The following is a 14,636-nucleotide window of genomic DNA, read 5'->3' as shown; positions in this document are numbered from 1 at the left end:
GGTATATAATAATATCGAATGTTGATCTAGAGACATCAATAATACCAACGCCCAACTTATGAAATTCAATTTGCATTACGCTTACTCGCTGTAAGCAATACGAATGCGTACAACTGTTTTCTACTATTTTATTTAATTTGTTACTTTTTAATCGACTAATACCATTTCAAAACTCATTATTTTATTTTTTTTTTAGAAATTATGTTATGGTTTTCGTAATTACTCAACAGATTAAGATTTAATTGTGACCTTGATTTGAATTGGAAAATTTTAATATTCCAATGAAAGTGACAATTTATTCGTTGGTTGATTAAGTCAATAATTGAAAATATAATAAAAATTAAAATTCATTCACAGATAATTTTTTTAATAAAATAAATTGCATTTAAATTTATTCTAAGAAAATTAATTATTCAGATATTTCTCACGGAAAAAAATAAAATTTCGTTTATAATTCACGGAATCAATCGTGATTGTAGTGCCAAGGGACAAAAAATGGAGGAAATAAATAAAATAAAAGGAACAAGTGGAACAAGAATCGAAGACGAGGGCGTGGGGAAGGTCAGAAGTGGAGAATAAGAAGTTCGGTGAGCAACTTCCTGGAAGGATCGGGGAGTCTTCTAATAAAAGAGAGGACTACACTCTCTTGACTGCACTTCAGACTGTGGAGTAGCTTTAAAGTCTCGCTAACTAATGCGAGGTCGTGACCCACCGTTTAATCGACGATTTATCGCGACGACTGTGGCGTGCCAGATCACTACACTACATTACACTACGCTAGGAGTCTCTCATACTACAAACTTACAAACATACATAGATATTGAGGTATCTGGTGCTTGTGCTTACCTTCGCTTTTATTTACTCGCTCATTCACGCACACCTCTATCCAGTATCGACAAAACACAACAACATACATTCTATATTGTAGTATGTTGTTTGTAATATAATATAGTATAATATAAACTAAACACTCGGGCTATTACATGCAAACAATTAATTCCCTCCCGCTTCTAAATTGAAGCCTCTGCTTGTAAGTACTTCAACTTTGCTCGATATAATACTGAGCTAAATGCTTCCGGTAATCGCAATCTACAACAAGATCATCTCGTCATTGATTAGCGCTTTCTTTCGCCGAGAGAAATCACATGAGAATCTTTTCTAATACTCGCTATTTCTGTTACACATTATTTATATTTTTTCTTCCAATAACTCATTAAATTTACTTGTTTATTTTTTAAATACTTTTTTTTACTCCTCCTTGTTATTCTCACTTGAAAAAATAATTACACGTATTCTCTCTCCTAATTAGTTAATTAGCTAATTACTGACCTTGTTCCTACTCAAATTAAACCGAATTGTTGTTGTTCATTTAGGCTAAAATTGATAATTAGGTTTTGAGTGTCAACACAAAAATTAATATTTTCTAAATAATTATTGCTATTTGTTTGGCAAATTGCCGAGAAAATTATTTTAAATTGCTTTAAAGAATTTTTATTCAGATTTTTAGCGACAAATTACTTTGCTTAAATTTATTTTTCTGTAAAAATTTTTTTCATAAATTTCACGAATCAAATTTTGTTGAAATCTATTTTTATGCTAATAATTTTTCACAGTCTATTACAATTAATAACACCAATGGAAAAAAAAAAAAAAAAAACACAAATATAATCCGTTATAGCATATTTTCATAATACACGATTGTTCATTCATATCATTAGCGTCAATATACAGGTATATTTATACTCTTATTAGGATAATAATAAATTTCATAAAATTAGCAACTTGTGCAATGATTATCTATAGTTATCCAACTCAAACTGACATCCATTCATTCCACTATTTTCCATACATTGTCACGGAAAAAAAAAAAACTCTACAATAATACTACCAACAAAAAAAATAAAGGAAAAAAACCGTTAACACATAAGTATGTTAAAATATGATTACGCAACAGCCAAGATCAACGAACCAAACGGAAAACGTTCGTTACAATGTTAAGCTTACTTTATTTCTCTGTTGATTAAATCTCTTAATTACTTCAAAAAACCGAAATAAAGATGAATCAATTTAATACTTAACAATAACAATAGCAATAGCAAACAAAGCGACTACTTAATAAGTAATTAACACGGTAGCCGTAATTTTAATTGTGATAAATAATTACAACTTAATATTTAATAAAAAAAATATAATCTTAAATACAAACAAATTAATAATTAATTATTAAAAAGGTCAAGGCCCACTTTCTTTGTTTATTGCTTATACTAAACTTGTACAGATTTTATTTGCTACTGGGGAGATAACTTTGAGACGAAGCTGAATAAGAATAAGTGCATATGTATGTGTCTTGGCGGTGGCCGTAATGGCTTCCCATAAAAGCGGATCGCATTCTCACGATCGTGTGGCATGTGTGTCGATGTGAGCTTGCAACACATATTAACAGCTCGCATGCATAGGATTACACATGTGAGCTCTTCCACACACCGATAATGAGCTCAAGTTGTGTTGAGATTCTGAATATACCCATGCCCGACACATTTACATTAAGATAATGTGCCAGCAGTGTACATATGGTGGGACACCCAATCGTCGTGACTCTGTTTTGAAGTGAAGAAAAAATAAATAAAAAGATAGAAGCTATCTGCTTTTTAAGAATTTTCTTAACAACAATTTGGCTCTTGGTTTTGTTGTAACTAATACAACGACTTAACATGTCAATATATATATTTATATCTATATATACAAGCCGAATAATGAGAGCTTAAGTGACTTGGCTGTGTGGAATAAACTAATACTAGTAGAGTCTATCGGAGAATAATTAATGTCGTCTGTGAATTTCGGGCACGATCGGCACGAATTCCGGAGATTATATACGAGCTAGATCAAGTGGATATATATATATATATATATATATATATATATATATATATATATATATATATATATATATATATATATATATGTATATATAATAAGAATTAAGCAGAGGAGGTAACGAGAGAGTTGAGAATTTAAAAGATGAATTGTATTGACGGTAAATTGGTGTCTGATATAAGCATCGTAATCGAGGAAAGGATAGTATTGAGGATTAAGGAGTCGGGATGTGATACGCCAGGTACAGTACGGTTTGTATGAGCTGGGTACCGAATGCACTCGAGTAAACCAAACGGGGTAATGGGCACACGATAGATACGGGTATACTTTAGCAGTAACAAGTAACTATCATACAGCATACAGCATACTGTTCAACAATGTCTTATACCTGTGGGAAAATATGCTATTGAAATTCCTGGGGAGGACGAAATAAAAGAGACACTCAAGTGTCGACGTCGACGCGGCACTCTGTATTGGCGAACCCCGTTAGCGGGCTTCAAGGATATCCTGTGTCGCGTGCAAACGATAAGTGTGAATTACATCAGCTTGTTACACTCTACCCGGATAAAAATAAGCGCTTTTTTGGTAATATAATGTGCTATTGTATTTAGGTATATGTATTGTGAGAAATTTTGATAGTGGCAGAAAATAATATGAGTATTAAAAAAATTTTCATGATGCTAGAATGACATTGAAATCAGCATACACTTCATTTTTTATCTTTTTTTAATAAACAAATTTAGCATGATAAAAATAATTTTTTTATAATGTTGATATTTTTTTTTGTAAAAAAATTTTTAAATTAAAATCATAATTATAAATTTATGGGGAATAATTATTCTTTCTCTTTTTATTTTGTATGTATGCAAATATGTATGTATGATTTTATATGTCTATAGCGGAGATTTATTCAGTATCTTCATTTATGCAAATTTTGAATAATGAGAAAAAAGTTACGGTAAAAGTTATAACTGTTAATACAATTAGCTAGGGCGGTATAAAAAGTACACGTGTTTTCAGTTTCTACAAGTGTTCCCACCGGAAGTTGAGATAAAAAACAGTCTCTGGGTCATTGAGTTTACTTAATAAATACGAGCATGTTAGTGGCCAAGGGAAGATAAACTCCCAGGACTAATATACATGTGGGACTAGTTAAAGTATACATTACATTGCTATGCGCGGTATCACTGAAAGTCATTTAGATAACGATTCTCTGGGTTATAAATTATCTGTGAGGTATTTTATTATTTTAACAATTAAATTTAACGGTTATATTCCAATGATTGGGATTTTATTTATTATTATTTGAAGAAAATTTATGATGATCAGATAAAATCATAGTAATATTTGTAAACAATTTTTGAGGAAAAATTAATGACTACCATAAATTTTGTCATTAAAAATTGTGTAATACTAATTAAAATTGAAATTTTAAAAAATTATAATTATATTTAAAAAAAAATTGTTGAAGAATATTTTTAGACGATACTAAAAAAAAAATATGGATTAAGTATTCGAATAAATTTAAAAAAAATTTCAAAGAATTGTGAGATAAAAAATGTAAATCTAATATATAAATGTAAAAAAATTCTTTAAAGTCCTGTGGAGAGCACAAATGGTCTCGGGAGCATCTCTCGAGTGAGTGAGGCTCGGCGCCGCCATTGTGAATGAAAAATAATTGCGAGTTCTTAGCTCGTGGGACCCTACTCGTGTGTAATTTATATCATCCCATCATATCCCTCACTCTCACAGTTATTTATACACGTAAAAAACACCAAAAGACTAGATTGAAAGGGAAAGAAACCCAAGGATAGATAGAAGTTGAGTAAAAAGGACAAAATGCTTTCTACCCGACTAGACTTGAGACTTTAGACGTAAACGACATAATCATTAACTTTAAAATAATCATTTTTCTATTATAAAATCTATTAAAAAGCAACAAATTGTTATTAATAACATGTTACGATAAATAATATTGAAAGTCAAATCGACCGATAATTATATGTTTGTTTTTAATTATTATTATACACATTATATGTTATATTTAATGCGTTTGTTGGTAAATGTGTTCACAACGCTGTTTACGTTCACTGTATCTAAAGATATTAAATTAACGATAAATAGATAAATTAGTAGCTGATTGGATGGACGGGTTATACATAAAATAGTTTTTCTGATCCACACCGCACCATAACATAATACATGTAATGTAAAGTGTGCGTACGCGTGCATGCCCGTCTTTCACTCTCGCTTTTTAAAAGATAAATAACGTTGTCTATAATATACTTCATATTTATATTTATATTTATCTATAAGGTTAACATAAATGTATATTAGGAAAATAATGAAAGTTATACCATTAAAAATTTACTCAGGGAAGTTTAAATTGAAACAATACAAAGTTAGAAAAATTATCATTTATAAATCATTAATAATTCTTTATCATTTTTATAATTAACATCTCAACTGTTGTATTAAGATTTCACTCGATTTTATTTTTATTATTCTTAGCATTATATTTGCAGATTTGCCATTAGTGAATAGAACATCTGAATCAGATTTACCGCGCGATTAAAATAGAGAAATTTAAACTTTGCCCAAAAAGAATAACGTGTGCGTATGTTCATTTATTCATTTTTTTTTTTTTTGTTATCAAGAGAATAATTAATATAATAAATGATGAATTAATACATAGATAGAACAAGAGCTGAATAAAATAAAAATACGAGACCGGAAATATTTTCTTTTCTTAATCGAGCGGCGTAAAAAAAGTGAACGTTTCACTTTTTTTTGCTGTTTTTATTTATATCTTTTATATTATTGCTCGCTAAAGTACACTACACACGTTGCATTAATTACAGGAGACAATAGGACAAGCTGACATGTGACAAGAATTATTTATGTCGTGATAAAAATTTTAAAATGTTTTGTATTATTTTTAGGTGAGATACGGGGTGAGAAAAAGGTTAATTATCTCTAGTCGGAATAAACGTTTAATCGAATCTTTTAACGTATGTTTGTATGATTGATATTAAATCTAGATCTAGATCAAGATCTAGTCTAGTGTCGAGTTAGAGTCTTGTTGGAGTTGCTTAAACAAGGACAGCTATTGTTTATTGTTCTCTATGGTGCAATCTTGCTAGCTTATTATATGTTTGAAGGTAAATTGAATTAAGAGATTTAATTCTTATCAAATTTTATTTTAAATTCAATTTAAGAGAGCTAAACAGTTTTATGGATGGAAAATTATCATGTTAATTCAAAATTAATTTAAAGGTGTAATAAAAATTATTTTTTAACCGAATGAAAAATTTCACGGTCTAAAAGATAAAACTTAAATGTTTTAATGATTTTGAAATTTTTTTAGACTTTTTTGCAATTAGCTGACTTACAAACCGATTTTTAATGACTAAATTTTTAATTTAAAATCAAAATAAATAAATATTGTAAAATAGTGTGCGATGAAATCAGCACGCAAGTCCATTTGTACATTGTAGCCAGTGTAAAGTAAGCTTCCGGCATTGCGGATTCGTGCATCAAGATTCGTATAGGCACGGAAAAAAGTAACACGTATAGTGTAGAGCGTCGTGTACTGTATGGTATGGTAAGAATAAAATAATAGAACGAGATTAAAGAAATAAAATGAGACTAGGTTGTTCCACTTTAGACTTTAGCAAGATCCTACCTACAATATAATGCAACTATATGATCTTCGGTGTGTAATACTACTGAACAGAAGCAACTACATATGTAGCGAGTGCATGCATATAATAGTACTATATGTAAACTAAGTTAAGTGTAAGTGCAAGCCAGTTGGATCAACGAGCGACATTTAATGAAATACGTGATCCATCTCGGTGAAATTCAAATGTGTGAGCACAAGTCCTGTCCAGTTCACATTTATTGCTATCGTTATATTTTCTCAGTGCGCGGAATATTTTTTTTCTACCTTTTGTTTAATCTATTTCAATTGAAATTTATACTTTCATCCATCAGCAGACCTTGAATAATATTTTACTATTCGCAATTCATTTTTTTTACTCAAATCTAAATAGCAATATCTAAACAATTTCCTGGACGAATAAATTATAATTACACTTGTCGTGATTTCAGATTATTTTTTTTCCTTTCATTTCTGCAACTTGTAGACTCACTACGCGTTTTATTCTCAATTGTACTCTGTACACACTAGAAATTCTTTAAGCCTGTACTAACTTCCGTTGCAATGTTACTCGTGTACTTTAATTATATATTTATACATCGCTATTGTGTTAGAAGTTTGTATTTATTTTCTAAGTAAAATGTGAACAAGATCTGGGATGAGTGCAAGTCGTAAGACGCAATGACTTATGAAAAAGTCATTAATCGGTTCGACGGCGAATTGAAATGGAAAATAGGAATAAAATAAATATTAATAATTTCAACTATTAAATAATTTTATTTAATTGTATATTCGCTGTATGATACCCGTTTTCTCACATACTTAGTGTGAGAATTATTTCATTTTTGTTTAAAAAAATCGTGTGTTTAATTACGGGTTTCTATGAATTTTCTCATCTCGACAATGAAAGTTATTTTTTTTTATACTGTATATATAACGTTATATGACTTTAGGTCAGGTTAAAAATATGAGCATTATATTATAATGAAAGTAAAATTATGGATAACAATAACAGGGGTAACAGATATTCATCCTTTTTTATCTAATGCGACAATATTTTATATAATAACATTAATTAATGCGGTACGCGTAATTATTTAAATTAAATAATCTGAACACAGAAGACTAAAAAAAAACTCCTGAAGCCTTGTTGATTTATTCAAAATTTTTTTGGTAGTTAATCATTAATTTTATTTTAAATGATGAGATAACTTGTTCTTTTATATAATATTAAAGTTCAAATTTTAGAGACTTTTTTTTAAACTGCAGTGAAAAATTTTGGAATGAAAATTAATTTTTAAAAGTATAAACATGTAATTCATGAATTATTCAAATGTAAAATATTAATTTAATAATTAAAAAAAATGTTTAATTACTTTTAATGGAAATAAAACAGAATTCATAATCAAAACTTGAAATTATACCAATTTTGGAGATTTTTATGACTCAAGTAATATAAATGTTAAAACAAGTACATTACGCAATTAGCAAAATGATGGATTACATAATTAATATAAATAAGAATGGCGATGATAATAATAATAATTGAAAAAGTTAAAAGTAGTGGGTGATGGTGACTAAGTGGTGAAGTAGTTACCGGTCGCGATAGAGGCATGGTTTCTTTTTATTTTATTTTATTCAGCTTTAACTTTAGCAGTTCAAGTCTGCCTTGACCATAAGAGGCCAATAATGTCTCTCATACCGGTTTTAATGTCCACCGGGATTGAAGTGTACTTGCAATCGCGACACGTTCCTCTTCCCGCATCTTATTTATTTTTTATAAATAAATAAATATATAAGTATGTATATATCTATCATGTCTGATGCTGATGTCGGATGTGTGATGTGTGATGTGTCTTGTGAGCCGTGTGTCTTGTCTCATTGCTGGCCGCTCGGCGTATATAGATGCTGGTTAAAGCGTAGGTGAAATTACCACCGCGTGTTCCTCTTCCCTATTAGCCTCGTTCGATTTCGAATTGTACAAGGAACTTTCTTTCTCCGTTACTCTCTTTGTTCTTGCTGTATATTCATCTTATTTATCCTCTTAATCTACGTACACTATTTTCACTCCTTTTTTAAACTTAGCCAGCTTACTGGGAATATCAACAGTTCTTTGGCTAAATACTTCTTTAAATTGTTTTAATATTTATGCCTTCAGATATTTATCCTCATTCTCATTCTCATTACGCTCATATTTTTATTTTCTTTATTGAATTTTTTTAAAGAAAATCTTCATACTTCAAATTTTTATTTAATTGCTTTTTAATTATTTATTTCTTTAATCGATGAATTAGTAAGAAATTGTAATTAAAACTTATAAGGGAAATTTTTTTATTTAAATTTAAAGTTCAAAAGTGAAAAATTTTTTAATAAAATTAAAAAAAAAATTTTACTAATAAAATTTATCGTTTAAAGTTCAAAAATTTATGTTTGTTGATTCTCAAAAAAAAATTATTTAAAAAAATGAACGGTCATGAACGATAAGACTGTTCTTTCATAACAATAACGGTAAAATCTTAATCACAAAACATATTAAAAATTCAAATAATTAATGGCTATTACCAAGTTCAAGTTTACCCACAAATAAACTTACAATTTATACATCAATCCGTTAATTTAAATACATAGACCTCCGATAAGATTCGATAAGATAATAAAGTTGCTCAACAAATAAAAAATCCTGACAAAATAACATAAAGAAAAAATAAGTCTAGCAATTAAGAGTGAGAGTACTTATTAAAGCCTCTAGACTACAATAATTTATTCCAATAAAAGAAAATCAAATCATATATGAAAAAAAGTAACTGTCGAAAATTAAAGTAAGCATAAAATTATTACGTGTCATGACTCATGACGAAGGTATTTTCAAAAGTACAGAGTACAAGAGAAGAAAAAAAAAACGATGAGAGATTGGAGACAAAAATATATTTATAGAAGGACGACTACCTTGACTGTGACTTTAGTGCCCTCGCAGGAACGTTTACATCCTGGATTTACGCTCGAGTTCTCGCGTTTTTGCCCTCTCACACCGACAGCATGTGACTCTACCTTTATACCCATGGACTATGGAGTTCTCCATAATGTTCACCGTCAAGAAACCTCTACTCGGCATCATCAAACGAAAATCCTCCGCTCGAGGATAATACGCGTCTACGTTCACTTTAATTTAAACTCTTCATTTTTCAACCCATCCGAAATTACTCTGCACTTCCAGCACTCACTCTGACTTATTACTCATTACATATTAATTTTAAAAACCATGAAAATAATGCTCGCTTCATAAATTAATCAAACAAAAAATTAGCTCATCAATTTTACGCATTTCGCTTGTAGAATTTTTTTTCCGCTGATTTAATTTTTTAATTAAATTAAGTTATTAAAGATTTAACAACAGCAATTATTATTATTAATAATGCTAATAACAATAATTATTAATGAATTGTTTAGAAACAATAAAATAAAATGAGGTGATGAAAGTTTAAAGATGAGATTTTGTCATAAAAGCTGAAGAAGCTGAGCATCAGCAGCAGCAGCAGCAGCAGCAGCGGCAAGCGAGAAAGTTTTCAATGACGATGCCAGTCACTTGGCCACGTTCACCTGACTGACTGATTTAACAAGTAAACACACCTGACAGGCTATTACACGATTAGCAATACCAAGAGTAAGTTAATTTAAATTATCTGACCTCACCAGTGTTACGATCTCGCTAGAACCAGACCTAGACGCTCCAATAGTTACTCCTTGCTAAATTAAACGTCTAATGCATTTTAAAACATCGTTGCCTTAACTTGTTACTGGAAAAATACTAGTACGATCAAGAAATTTTTACTACCGATCGCGGAAACTTGCTGGGTTTAAATAATAATTATTTAATTATAAAAACGGCAATGAATTTTAGAATTAAATTTTTTCTACAAAATTTTAAAAATTTATTTTAAACTCGGACTTTAATTTCAATATTAGAGATACGAAAAAATTTTACAAGGATTTTTTGTAGAAAATTTGATGTTCTATAAAAATGGTCCTTATCAATTTTAGCGTCATTAATTTTTAAAACGAAAATTGAATTTTCAAGTCATAGAATGAATTTTTTAATTCAACTCCGAAATTTTTTGTAAGAAATTCGATTTTTAATCAAAACAGTTTTTAAAAATTTCACACAGAACTTTAATTTAAATACGAAAAAGTGAAACATTTACGAATTCTAATTGCTTTATATTTTTTTTCGCAATTTATTATAAAGAAAAATTGTGTAAAATTTTTACAGCAGCGAACTTAACATTGTACGCAACTCCTTTATTTTATTTATATAAGTATTCAACTCGTCTCTAATACTCGACATTATACAACACGTATTTAAAGTCCTTGTTAATTGATTCAGCAATTGAGTAACGCCACAAAAAATACTGCAGACTTTAGAGTAATTATTTAAATCTATAGACAAGGACTTCCGTTGCGAGATCGATTTTATTGTTAACATTTGACCTTACGTTTATTTATCAAGGTCCCTGTTATAGGCAATTATCGTAATAAATTTTTTTAAAATTAATTGTTACTTTACGAAATAAAAGCATACAAATCTTCCAAGCGCCGGTTTCACTTAAAGAGAATGACTAATAAATAATTAACTAAATATGAATTAAGTATCTAGTAGACTTACCGAAAATGATAAAATAATAAATATCCAAGCTTTTTGCAGTATTTAAGTTCTCACATAAATGTTTGTTGCTTAGTTAAATAGCAATATAATAAAAAATAATAAAACAGCTGGACGTAGTTTATTTTTTACATTTTTCGCCACCCGATGGAGCACAACACTCGCACTTTCAAATATTTATCGTCGGTTAAAAGACCAAAAAGTAATAATATTTAAATTATAGCTGTGTCGAGGATCAACAGTGATGTATGGAATGTATTGTAGTAATAATAATTATTATTAAAACGCCGGCAGTAACACACAGTACAAAACAGGCAAAAGCATAAAGTTAAAGAGCAAAAAAACTAGAGAACTGAACTAAAGTCGAGGGTTCGAACCTTGCTCTCCCGTTCACGAATTCTTCGGCTCCCGAGGTCCTCTTTTTATTTTTTTCTTCTCCCACTTGAAAACAACCCACCAAACAAGTTCTTAAATTCACCGTGAATTCACCAAAAGTCGCTCAATAAAACTGTCAATTGTTTATTTTTATTATTTAGCGTAGCTTGGTCGTAATAGAAAAATATTTAAAATCTCGATTGGCTACATCCTATCTTCTCAATAAAATAAATTCACTTAAATTTTTTTCAGTCAAAAATTCACTACTCCAATTCACTGTCCGCAATTTAAAAAAATATAAAATAAATTTAACAGATAAAAAAAATCAACCGGTCTTTTCAAACTTAAAAAATAATTTCATTAGTTTGAAGTTTAAATTTTGTCGGCATGATAAAAGCAATGAAATGACATGTGAACACTTGGGTAGACAGAAAGGTACTGAACCAGACTGTGGACCGAGGACCGTAACCGGCAGATCACCAGCACACTGAGTATGAGCAGTGTATAGTAACTAGTAACTGGCTCGTAGCTCGTATCGGAGGAGTTAGTACCCGTCGACGCCGCGATTCTAGGCTTTGAAAGATTCAAGCCCGTGGTGGCGGTAGTGTGTAAGTCGTTGGGTGCTGTAGTGGTGGAACGGTTAGGTATTGAGGCAGTGGTCGAGCGATATATATCCCAACTATAGATGATAGTAGTGGGATCCAGTCCGAGACTCAACTCATGGACCTGGACCGATGCGACTGGATGGGATTGGGATGCGTACCGGCTACACGCGTTTTATTAGTCTGGAGGATTTTAAACGCAAACTCAACTTTTATTAACATCAAGAGCCCATGCACTGCATATGAGTTTAACGGAGTGTTAAATCTAAAATTCGATAGATTAAATTGAAATTAATATTCAAAATGACATTTTAAAGAAAATAATCTCAAAAATTGGATTTCTTTTTTTTATAAATATCTTATCTTATGAAATATTTTATTCTGAAGAACATGTCAGGTTATTTTAGTTCCATTATTGAGTTTTGGAGTAAATATAACACTTTATTTAAAAATTTATATGCCTAAAATATTGTTGATATTCGATATTTAGAATATTTATGTCATTATTTGTTGGAAAATTTTTAAATAGATTATTACTTATTTAAAAAGTTATAAAAGTTTGAATAAATATTTAATGGAAGTTTTATAACTTTTTATGTCTCAACGTCATAAAAGTAATTTTATTATAACTTAGACAAGAGAAACGCTTAGTTACTTTTAAATATATTTCAAGTATGCAAGTAACAAAATAATTTTATCGAAAATATGAATAATCTATTGATAATTACAGGCTGTAATTAAAAGTAAGATTTCACGTTGATAGTCGTGTTTAAAATAGACAATAGAGTACGATTAGAAGTTAGAGCATTAAACTCATTTTTAAACTCAAATTAAACTCATTTTACTAAATAACATTTTACTAAATAAAGTTGATGTAAATTAAATATTTATTATTGAAGTCAATTTGTTAAATAATATGAAAGTCTATAATTACTAGTTGTACTGTTGACAAGCTTGTCTTAAAATAACTTCTCCCTTCAACTATGGTCTAATTAAGTATTTTAAAAAATTAATAAGTTATTAAAAGAATAGAATATTAATTTTAGAATTTTTTAGCCTTGAACGTTCTTAATACCACAAAAATTCACGGCATAAATGAAAAGAATCTGTTAAAAGGGAGTTTGCTACACACATGGCCCTTAAGAGTAATGTAAGGACAGCAGAGAAAAAACTTAATAAATAAAAGACTACACATGGTCGTATAATATACTGTAACAGTTATTAGCCATGTATTTTTTGTCTCTCTAGATTTTTATTGAAGATATTTTATCCTTGGATGATTTGTGACCGGCTAAATTTAAACCCTGGACCTCTGACCCTTAAGATGGGCGTTTAAATGTTTATTCTTTTATTTTACGTTTCAATTTGTAAATAAATTTAATTGAAATAAAGATAAAAAGATTAAAAACGAGTAAAAATATTTTTACGAAAATAATTGTATGGCGAAAGAGTGCAGCTGGAGAAACACAAAGTGGCTCGTGGCGCTATGGGCTATGTTATATGGCTGGTCTTTGTTTGAGAGTGTGTTCGACTACATGGATGTAATAATATATATGTAAGAAGAAGGACGAGTGAATAGGAGGTAAGGGTCTTTTATTATTTTTGGTTACGGTTGAGACGCATCGGAGACGGTGGTGTGTGTGGAGGCGATCTGATCGGACTGAGAAAAAGAAGAAACAAAGTTGGGGTACTCGTAGGATGTGGAAGAAAAGGAGAGTGGAAGAGGGTGAGAGTTTTGTTGGAAAGGGACAAGTTTATCCTTGATGATGGATAAAGCGAGTATAGACCGAGTTTAGCTGTGCTGCCGACAGCTGTTCCTCGAAACCCGAAAGAGTAACTTATATATACACATATGATATATTTATGTGTGTGTTTGTGCTCGATTCACTAAACCGTAGTCGTGGTTCAAGTTCTATCTACCAAATCGCTTTTTTCGTTTGATTGTACTTATGTACTGTACGTACCAATGTATGGATCCGTGTGTAGACATGCGTGTAGGCGGAATATTTCCGTAGGGGTGGTTAAATTGATCGGGCGGCGGGTGATGAACAAGACGGGGAATTCGATCTGCCGATTGGGGAAAAAATGGGGGAATTTTTGCTCCCCATCGGAATCGGGCTTGGAAATTTTTACTTGCGAATATTGTACTGGGAATAAATATTTAAACTCTAAACTATTATCTCAAGAGAATTTTTTAAGATTCTCTTTGACGTGAATAGATAATAAGTATTGATAAGAAATCATGTGGAAAGTCTGATATACAAATTAAAATAAAATTGTATTATGTAATTCATAATTATAATGAATATAAAGACGTTATTAAAGTTTTTAATGATGACATAAATCAAATCATTGGACAGATCAAAGAGTTATTTAAGTTAGTAAATTTATGAATAAAAATTTCAGTCAATAATTACTTTTAATAATATATTATGTAATGAGAGTAAGATGTAGATGAAAATTTTTA

At 29.9% G+C, this 14,636-nt stretch overlaps 1 protein-coding gene across 3 annotated transcripts in view; it reads right to left on the bottom strand.

The window, feature by feature from the left end:
- LOC123267128 (uncharacterized protein DDB_G0284459) overlaps nucleotides 1-14,636 on the bottom strand; it is a 99,738-nt gene that overhangs the window by 81,974 nt on the left and 3,128 nt on the right. The window contains exon 1 of one of the 3 annotated variants that reach the window (XM_044731657.1): nucleotides 11,196-12,103. The exons of 1 other annotated variant lie outside the window; for it this stretch is intronic. The gene's annotated coding sequence lies outside the window, so the exon portion shown is untranslated. Of the gene's footprint in view, nucleotides 1-11,195; nucleotides 12,104-14,636 lie in introns of those variants that run through there. One more of the 3 variants, XM_044731666.1, reaches the window with a different exon arrangement.

The sequence above is a fragment of the Cotesia glomerata genome, linkage group LG1 (genome assembly GCF_020080835.1).
Source record: "Cotesia glomerata isolate CgM1 linkage group LG1, MPM_Cglom_v2.3, whole genome shotgun sequence".
Lineage (NCBI taxonomy): Eukaryota > Metazoa > Arthropoda > Insecta > Hymenoptera > Braconidae > Cotesia > Cotesia glomerata.
The sequence above is the reverse complement of the archived record's forward strand: the minus strand, read 5'-3'. Positions and strand labels throughout refer to the sequence as shown.